Source organism: Prosopis cineraria, unplaced genomic scaffold, assembly GCF_029017545.1.
Source record: "Prosopis cineraria cultivar Desert tree isolate PC_DT_omini unplaced genomic scaffold, ASM2901754v1 PC1996, whole genome shotgun sequence".
Lineage (NCBI taxonomy): Eukaryota > Viridiplantae > Streptophyta > Magnoliopsida > Fabales > Fabaceae > Prosopis > Prosopis cineraria.
The window spans coordinates 1-10,498 of record NW_026557321.1 but is presented as its reverse complement, the minus strand read 5'-3'; the positions used below and the strand labels follow the sequence as shown (position 1 = coordinate 10,498).

The 10,498-nt window shown below is 35.0% G+C and overlaps 1 long non-coding RNA gene across 1 annotated transcript; it reads left to right on the top strand.

Annotated features, from left to right (window-relative positions):
- Positions 1-2,582: 2,582 nt before the first annotated feature.
- On the top strand, positions 2,583-4,130 carry LOC129301259 (uncharacterized). Its single transcript, XR_008590937.1, has 3 exons — positions 2,583-2,750; positions 3,415-3,480; positions 4,030-4,130. It is a non-coding gene; the product is annotated as an uncharacterized LOC129301259 (long non-coding RNA).
- Positions 4,131-10,498: the final 6,368 nt, after the last annotated feature.

Here is a 10,498-nt window from a genome sequence, read left to right as displayed (position 1 = left end):
AAAATTGAGAAGTAGGATTATCTCTTGCCCCACCTTCTTGTTCCCATGATTTTTTTTTTTAAAAAATTCCACTTGCTCTTGTGAGGGGCAAGGTGGGAGCAGGAGGATGGGGAGCAGATGAGAACTTGCTCCCAAAATTGATGGGCTTTATCTAGTTGATATTGACATTGATAATTGATATTTTTATTATTGATAATATTAATTTATTTAAAATGTTTTTTATTGTAAGATTAAAAAATGTTGTTTATTGACAATATTTGAGCCTAAAATTTTATTTGAAAAGGATAGAGTTTATTTATTTGTTCTCAATTACCGAAGATATTTATAACTTGCTCTCATATCATATCCACTTCTTTTATTTTTTTGACAAGTTATTTTTATCAATCTCATTAATATTAATGAAAAAATAAAAGGAATAAAATTGTATAAAATTTTAAATATGCTCTTATATAATAATTTTAAAAAGTAATATCATTTTATTTTTTTATCTCATAAAAGATAATTTTAAAAATATTTTTTAAATATTACTTAAAAAATTACACTGTAAGTTATAAATAAGATCAAATAAATATTTTAAAATTGATAAATCCCATCATAAGATTCTCTTACTTTTTAACTGTTAAAATCTAAATTTAGTGTCACAAGCTATTATTATTTTTATTATAATAAAAAAGGTGAAAATAACAAAGAAAAAATTAGAATTTTTAATTTAGTCACAAATAGCGGCAAAGAGGCATTTTGTGGCATGCATATGGAATATGATGCACCAAACAATCATGCATTAGAGCATCAGATGTCGCAGGGGGAGGGGTCTCTCCATTTTTTTCCCTCCACTTCTTCCATCTCTATCATTCAAATTATTTTACTAAATAATTTTTTTAAGTGATAAAATTAATGAATGGTGGAGATGGGAGAAGTGGAGGAAAATGGAGGAAAAAAAAGTGGAGAGATCCTCTTCCTGACATCGCATAAGGCATAACTTAGCCTGCAACTTTTGTTTGATTTCACATTATGTGTCTATACAGCATCTGAATTTCTTTGCTTTTTATCATAATATTACCGCTCTTGTTAAACTTCGTATCAAATATTTAAGAGAATTGATGATGATGATGATGATGATGATGATGATGATTTGATACTGATATAACAGTAGAATTCCATGTTTCAATAAAAGGAAAATTATACTCAAGGACTCATAATTTATATTTAAACGATAAATATAAAAAAATAAAAACTCATCCCAAAAGATCATGTAAACAAGTTATCCCTATAAAGATATTAATTGTATATTTCAAAATTATTAATAATTTATAATATATGAAATAAAAATGGGTTAAGAGTTATTTTTGCCCTTAAAATATACGCAAAAATTCATAAATGGTTTTAAATTCAATTAAGGATCAATTTTATCCTTTAATTTCAAAATTTTACTTTCCCAATTTCCTTGGTGTTATTTATCCATTAGTGAGGCTCATATGAATTTTTTAAATATTTTTAAATAATCAAACATAATAGTTTGATCTAATTTATATTTTTTACTATATTTTTTACCTAATTCCTCTCTCTAGTCTACACTCTCTCTTATCTCCTTACTCCTCTCTCTTCTCTCCTTCTCTCCTCCCTCTGTCCTCCCCCATTCTCTCCCTCTTTTCTTCATTTCAACTATAGTCGCCACTCCCTCAAGTTTCCTCAAGTCCTCTTGCAGCACTACAACTTACTCTTTCATTTGCATCAAATCTCTCTTTGCCTTTACCTTTTATAATTCCCTTAATGACATTATCATTCAACCCTTCATACAAACTACTAATCAAAACAATTAATTTGAAAACTTTAAGATCTCAATATAAAACTTTTGTGAACTTCTTTATAGAAACTATTTAATATATTTAAAATAGTACATAGCGAAAATATTATACAATAGCATCTCAAAGCCAACAAGGAGACATGTGCCAATCAACCAAAATAAATCAAAAACAAGGGCAACATGCCGTAGTTAGTGCCATATGCGCCGCGGCATGTGGCACAGAACCCTCAGCGTCACTCTCTATGTCATGCACCGCGGCATGTTATCTTTTGTTGACATATGCGTCGCGGTGTACATATCAAAATCTGTTGTCAAATTTTAAATTTTAATACGAACTTAAAAAATGCACCATTTTCGCGTTCGATGCCTGATTAGGGTGATTCAAGTGCCCACACAAAGTGTAACATCCTGATTTTTTATATAATAAAGAAATTGTGGAATTTAGGTTTTGAGAAAAAAAATGATAATAATAGGAATTTATATTATTTGAGGTTATTTAGAAATAATATTATGGTTAGGTATTTAATTATGAATTTAAAAATTTAAATTTAAAACCACATAAGCAATATTTAGTTAAGATATAATACATAAATATTTTTTTTATGTATGTGTTGAAAAAAAAAAGAGAAAAGGTAGAAGGAACAAAAAAAAGGGGGTGGAAGGTTGTTGTTTCTAAGTCCCACATTGGTTAGATGAGGGAAGAGAAGAGGTGCCTTCATGTATAAAAAGGAGGGGGTGTGTGCATTAGGAAGCATGAGAGGCTAAGATACAATTTAGAGAAAATTGCAACTTTTGGCCCAAAGGTTTGAATAATTAAATTCAAACCTATAGTTTTTTTTTAATATAATTTTGGGACTCACAATCCCATTTTTATATTATTTTTCTCTCTTCCTCTCACGTTGCTCGGCGTTTTCTCACAAGGGGGGATTATTTTCTTTTTCTTCAGGTATGTTCTAACTTTCCTGTTTAGATTAGCATTTAAAAATTTATTTAATTACAAAATTAATTTTATAGTTATTTTCTAAATAATATTAGCTTTCTAGTGATATGATTATTTTGTAGGATAGAGTAAATATTTTGATTAGGATTTTTCTATAGGATAGTTAATCTGATGATATGATGGATTAAAAATATAGGTTAAAATTCTTAGGGATATAATAAATATTATAGAATATTTTCTTGAGGTTGAAACTCATGTTTAAGAATTTTTGAGTTAAAATCTAGATCTATATGGTTGAATTTATGTGGAATCTGAGACGTAGGGATAAACCTATGATTATTAAATATTTATTTAAGTATGAATAGGTATTTTTGAGGTTATAGAAAGGGGATTTGAGGCTTCAGGATAATTCTAAAATTTTTAATTTATTTTTGGACGAATTTTTAGAATGTAGAAGGATGAAATTGTGATACTAGAAGTGAATTGAGGATAAAAAAAATAGTTCATTAGGGTACGAGAATTTTAGAAAAGAATTTGGGAAGTTAAATGAGGCATAAATCTTAAATTAGTGTTAATATGGACTATAAATTTAAGACTTTCTAACTCTTTAAATTAGAGTTATTTATTTTAATGTAAAATTAATATATAGTATTGTGAAATAATTATGTAGATTATATTGACAAAGATAGTGGTGAAAAAGGAGTTGTGAAGGGGAACTTGTTATTCAAGACACAAGGTAACCATTATTAATGTGTTGTGATGAGTGTGTTTGTGAATGGTTATGTGTTGTTTTGTTGTTTGGAAAAATTATGAATTATTGAAAATAAATACTGTATATACTTGTTTGAAATTATTGCCAAGTGGGTTAAAAATTTATTTTTTATTTATCATGATGAGATATTATTGTTCGGATATATTCCTGTTTGGATATTTGAATGATGCATGACTTGTCAGGGTATTTTAATGTATGGTGTTAATGGGAATTTCTGTTCGGTTAATTATTACCACGTGGTAAGCCCTCATTGGACCCAATGAGTGGCGTGTCGCTTGGTCCAACTCACCTTTGGCCGGGTGATTTGGCGTCCGAGCATGGTGAAAGGAGGATATAAGGTGCAGTCATGCAATTAAATACTTGTTCGGTTTGTTTGAAAATATTGTTCGGTTAAATGTTTTGTGTGCCCACTTAGCAATCGCATGATTAGTTACATCCGCATGCATCATTACATATTAATTTTTGGTTACTGGGACTTTTAAGTCTCATTCCCCGTGGTTAATATTTTTACAGGAGCGAATCCGGCCGAGAAAGCACCAGAGGTGTAATTATGGTGTATGAGACACCATCTTTTACGTTGCCTCTTATTTTGGATTATACAATGTATCTTGTGCCAACTTAGGACATATCTTGTCTATGGAGCATGTAAACTCTAATCCTTTTTATTAAAAGTATTTATATGACCAAGAGGATTATATCTGTCCCTCTTGATTCATGACCTGATTTAAATATCATGCCATGAGGATCCTGTCTGTCCCTCATGGTTCTAATTACTTTTTGAGATATTTTAAGACCTGTGGTATATTGTCTTGGATGTATCATGGTAGAAATTTTTCTACCATGATAAGGGTATGATAAGGGTTCAATGAAAAAAAAATGATTTCTTGAATTAATAATTTGCGAAAAATCGGTTTGTAAATTTGAGGGTGTTACATATTGGTATCAGAGCATATAGTCGGTTGGCAATATACATTGTTATGGTGCTTCTCATTGTATGGCCATGATATAGCTAGGCTAATTTTATTATTTATATCTTGTATCCTTTAGGAGGGGAGAGAAAATGCCTGTTACTCGTGGTAACTCAGGATTCCAACATGAGCACCTGCCACCGCCACTGCCAAATGAGGAGCCTGACTTGGCGGAATTAAGAATGCTTGTAAAAATATTAACAGACAAGGTTCAAGGATATGAACAAGAGTTGACGGAGCTAAAGAGGCAAAAGATAACTGAAAATGGAGATAGGGCTCATGTTGAGAGTCATGTGGGGGAAGGCAGTTCCTCACATCCTGCCACTCCGAGAGATCATGAGTCTAGAAGGAAGGAAATTAGGCAGGAGGAACAGAGAGCCCCACCGACCATTACTGATGTGTGGGAAATTGTTAGGAAGTTTAACCCTCCTACGTTTGATGGTAACCTTAAACCATCCATGGTAGAGGAATGGGTGAAGAGACTCGAATCCATCTTTCGAGTAGTCACATGCACTAGCAATCAAAAAGTACAAGTAGCATTAGTGCTCCTAGTGAAAGGAGCAAGAGATTGGTGGGAGACAGCAGGGCCCAGGGATGATTCTACACTCACCTGGGAGGAATTCAAGGAAAAATTATTCAGGCATTACTTTCCATCAGAGTTAAGGTCTGAGAAGGAAGCGGAATTCCATGCCTTTAAGCAAGGGAACCTCGATGAGGACACATTCATTGCTAAGTTTCAGGAGTTATCTAGATACTCCACGTACCTGCAGTATAGGGATGATTCCGAATGGAAGGCTAAGCGCTTATTGGAGAAGGCTAGACCAGAATTGAGGGAACAATTGGCTCATTAGATATCCGAGATTATGATGAAATGTGCATAAAACTACAAGTAGTAGCTCGCAGTAAGAAGGAGGTTGAGAGAGAGAAGAGGGGTTATTCATATAGTAGACCCCCAACCTACCCTCGACCCACCGGAGGCATTATGAAGAAAAACCATCAGGGTTCGAGTAGCTCATGGAACCAAGGAAGGCAGAAGGGTCCATTTCAAAGGGGCCAAGGACAGAGGAGCTATCATAGTAGTTATCACGGGTCACAGAGGAGCCCAACGGTATCTAACCCTGCCCCGAGTACAGCGAGCTCTCAACAGTGCACTAAATGCGGGCGTCGTCATTTCGGACATGCTGGGTCTGTTACATTTGTGGGAAACCCGGTCACATTGCAAAGTTTTGTGGGGACAACCAGGGCTCAAATATGAAGAACCCTTCCCAACATCCTACTGTCTCTGGTCGTGTGTTTGCTCTTACTCAGGACACCATGAACTCCCCAGATGCCATTAGAGGTAACATCAAAATCCTTCATCATGATATTGTTGCACTATTTGATTCGGGTGCTACACACTCTTTTATTTCTGAAACTTGTGTAAAGAACCTTGATTTGCCTGTGTGTATTTTACCTTTTGATATGAATGTGTCTACTCCTGCGGGAGAATCTGTAAGGACTGCTAAGGCATGCCTTAACCTAGTAGTCGAGTTTAAAAATAGGAAAACAACTATGGACTTAATTATCCTACCACTGAGAGGTATGGATGTAATTGTGGGAATGAATTGGATGGCTGCAAATGGTGCTATCCTAGATTGTAGAGAGAGGAGTGTGTCTTTATCTTCTTTGTCGGTGACCCCAGTCGAGACTCAAGATCATGTTTTCTTGTCGGCGGCGCAAGTTGATAGATGTATGAAGAAGGGTTGCCAGGCCTACATGGTTTTCTTCTCTATCCAAGCTGAGATTGATGAAGGCGTGAAGAATATCCCAATTGTCAAAGAATTTGCGGATGTATTTCCAGACAAAGTCTCCGGTTTACCCCCAAAGCGCGAGGTAGAGTTCTCAATTGAATTGGTACCCGGTACAGAGCCAATTTCTAAGGCTCCTTATCGGATGTCCCCTTCAGAGTTAGCGGAACTGAAAAAGCAAATTGAAGAGCTACTTGAGAAGGGTTTCATCAGACCAAGTGTTTCACCTTGGGGATCTCCAGTCCTTTTTGTAAAGAAGAAGGACGGAAGCCTCCGATTGTGCATTGATTATAGACAATTGAACAAAGTAACCATCAAGAACAAATATCCACTTCCGAGAATCGATGATTTGCTGGATCAGCTTGTGGGATCCGCAGTTTTCTCAAAGATTGACTTAAGGTCAGGGTACCACCAATTGAGAGTAAGAGCAGAGGATATACCTAAGACAGCATTTCGGACGAGATATGGGCATTATGAATTCATGGTGATGCCGTTTGGACTTACGAATGCTCCTGCGGTATTCATGGATTACATGAATAGGATCTTTCGACCCTATTTAGATAAGTTTGTAGTAGTGTTTATTGATGACATTCTTATTTATTCAAAGGATGAGGAGGCTCATGGTGAACATTTAAGAATCGTCTTGCAAGTTTTGAGGGAACATAAGCTTTATGCCAAATTAAACAAGTGTGAATTTTGGCTCCAAGAAGTAAAGTTTTTGGGCCATGTTGTGTCCAGAGACGGAGTTGCGGTGGATCCTAGCAAGATTGATGCAGTGATGAAGTGGGAACAGCCAAAATCTGTTACAGAGATACGAAGCTTTTTAGGTTTAGCAGGTTATTATCGTCGCTTTATTAAGGGATTTTTGCAAATTGCGATGCCCTTAACTAAGCTGACTAAGAAGGATGCCCCATTTATTTGGACTAATAAATGTGAAGCTGCTTTCCAAGAATTGAAAAAGAGGTTAACCACTACTCCAGTATTGACTATTCCTAACCCTGTGGTGCCGTACACTCTGTACACTGATGCTTCTTTAAAGGGTTTAGGATGTGTTTTGATGCAAGATGACCGAGTGGTTGCCTATTCCTCTAGACAGTTGAGGCCACACGAGGAAAATTACCCTACACATGACTTGGAGTTGGCTGCAGTTGTGTTTGCTCTGAAGATATGGAGACACTACTTGTATGGATCTAAGTTTCAAATCTTCAGTGACCATAAGAGCCTGAAGTATTTATTTGATCAGAAAGAGCTTAATATGAGGCAGCGACGATGGATGGAATTTTGAAGGATTATGACTTTGAATTACATTACCATCCGGGTAAGGCTAACGTGGTAGCTGACGCCTTAAGTAGGAAGACTATTCATGCTGCACATTTGATGGTTCATGAATATCATTTGTGGAACAGTTTTCATGATGTTCCAGTGGATGTGATTGAACATCAAATGGCCGCCGCTCCAGGTAGCAGACTTTGAGAGCAAATTCTGAAGATCTCAGAGTCTCACAGCAGAGTGATGACTACTTAAGGAATATAAGGAAGGAGATAGTGGTAGGTAAGGCCCCAAATTTTACCATCTCTGAGGACACAGTGATGAAGTATAAAGGTAGAGTTTGTGTACCTAATGATCCAAGATTGAGGAATATCCTTTTAGAAGAAGCTCATAGGAGCAAATATACAATTCATCCCGGTATAACTAAAATGTACCATGATTTGAAGCGAGGTTGGTGGTGGCCAGGAATGAAGAAAGATGTAACTGAATTTGTTTCTAGATGTTTAACGTGTCAGAAGATAAAGATAGAACATCAGAAGCCAGCTGGAACACTGCAACCGTTAGATATTCCAAAGTGGAAATGGGATGATATTTCTATGGATTTCATCACTGGACTGCCAAGAACACCCTCGAGTAAGGATGCTATTTGGGTGATAGTAGACCGACTCACCAAATCAGCTCACTTTTTGGCGATCAAGTTTACCTCTACATTAGAGAAATTTGCTGAGATATACATTAAGGAGATAGTTAGACTTCATGGTATACCCTCTAGAATTGTGTCAGATCGTGACCCAAGGTTCACTTCAAACTTTTGGGGTGCGCTACAGAAGGCTATGGGTACCAGACTGAGTTTTAGCACCGCATACCACCCCCAAACAGATGGACAAACAGAGAGGACGATCCAGACTTTGGAGGACATGTTGAGAGCTTGTGCCATTGAACTACCAGGTAGTTGGGATAATCATTTGCCATTAGCTGAATTTGCTTATAATAACAGCTATCATTCTAGTATTGGGATGGCGCCTTATGAGGCCTTGTATGGAAGGAAGTGTAGATCGCCTTTGTGTTGGACAGAATTAAGTGAGAGGAGTATCATTGGTCCAGAAATTGTAGAGCAGACCACCCAGAAGATTGCAATGATTAAGCAAAAATTGCTAACCGCTCAGAGCCGACAGAAGAGCTATGCTGATAAGAGGAGACGGCCGTTAGAGTTTGAAGTAGGAGATCATGTATTTTTGAAGGTTTTCTCCAGTGACAGGCATTGGTAGATCCATTAAGGCAAAGAAGTTGACACCTAGATTTATGGGCCCGTATGAGATCTTGGAGCGAATTGGATCTACTGCATATAGAGTTGCATTACCTCCACAGATTGCAGGTATCCATAATGTGTTCCACGTATCACAGTGAAGAAGTACAACCCGGATCCCTCCCATGTTATTGAACCTGAAGAAGTAGAATTGAGGGAGAATTTGACCTTTAGATCCGAACCGGAGCGAATTGAGGACTTTAAGGACAAACAACTACGCAATAAGACCATCCGACTCGTGAAGGTGATTTGGAAGGGTGGAGCCCTAGGTGATGCTACTTGGGAAACCGAGGAGAGTATGAGGCGAGATTATCCACATTTATTTGCTTAGGTACATAGTTTCTAATTATGCTTATCTATTAAATTTTGAGGACAAAATTTCTAAAAGGAGGGGAGAATTGTAACATCCTGATTTTTTATATAATAAAGAAATTGTGGAATTTAGGTTTTGAGAAAAAAATGATAATAATAGGAATTTATATTATTTGAGGTTATTTAGAAAATAATATTATGGTTTAGGTATTTAATTATGAATTTAAAAATTAAATTTAAAACCACATAAGCAATATTTAGTTAAGATATAATACATAAATATTTTTTTTATGTATGTGTTGAAAAAAAAGAGAAAAGGTAGAAGGAACAAAAAAAAGGGGTGGAAGGTTGTTGTTTCTAAGTCCCACATTGGTTAGATGAGGGAAGAGAAGAGGTGCCTTCATGTATAAAAAGGAGGGGGTGTGTGCATTAGGAAGCATGAGAGGCTAAGATGCAATTTAGAGAAAATTGCAATTTTGGCCCAAAGGTTTGAATAATTAAATTCAAACCTATAGTTTTTTTTTAATATAATTTTGGGACTCACAATCCATTTTTATATTATTTTTCTCTCTTCCTCTCACGTTGCTCGGCGTTTTCTCACAAGGGGGGATTATTTTCTTTTTCTTCAGGTATGTTCTAACTTTCCTGTTTAGATTAGCATTTAAAATTTATTTAATTACAAAATTAATTTTATAGTTATTTTCTAAATAATATTAGCTTTCTAGTGATATGATTATTTTGTAGGATAGAGTAAATATTTTGATTAGGATTTTTCTATAGGATAGTTAATCTGATGATATGATGGATTAAAAATATAGGTTTAAATTCTTAGGGATATAATAAATATTATAGAATATTTTCTTGAGGTTGAAACTCATGTTTAAGAATTTTTGAGTTAAAATCTAGATCTATATGGTTGAATTTATATGGAATCTGAGATGTAGGGATAAACCTATGATTATTAATATTTATTTAAGTATGAATAGGTATTTTTGAGGTTATAGAAAGGTGATTGAGGCTTCAGGATAATTCTAAAATTTTAATATTTATTTTGGATGAATTTTTAGAATGTAGAAGGATGAAATTGTGATACTAGAAGTGAATTGAGGATAAAAAAAATAGTTCATTAGGGTACGAGAATTTTAGAAAAGAATTTGGGAAGTTAAATGAGGCATAAATCTTAAATTAGTGTTAATATGGACTATAGATTTAAGACTTTCTAACTCTTAAATTAGAGTTATTTATTTTAATGTAAAATTAATATATAGTTTGTGAAATAATTATGTAGATTATATTGCCCAAGATAGTGGTGAAAAAGGAGTTGTGAAGGGGCCCTTGTT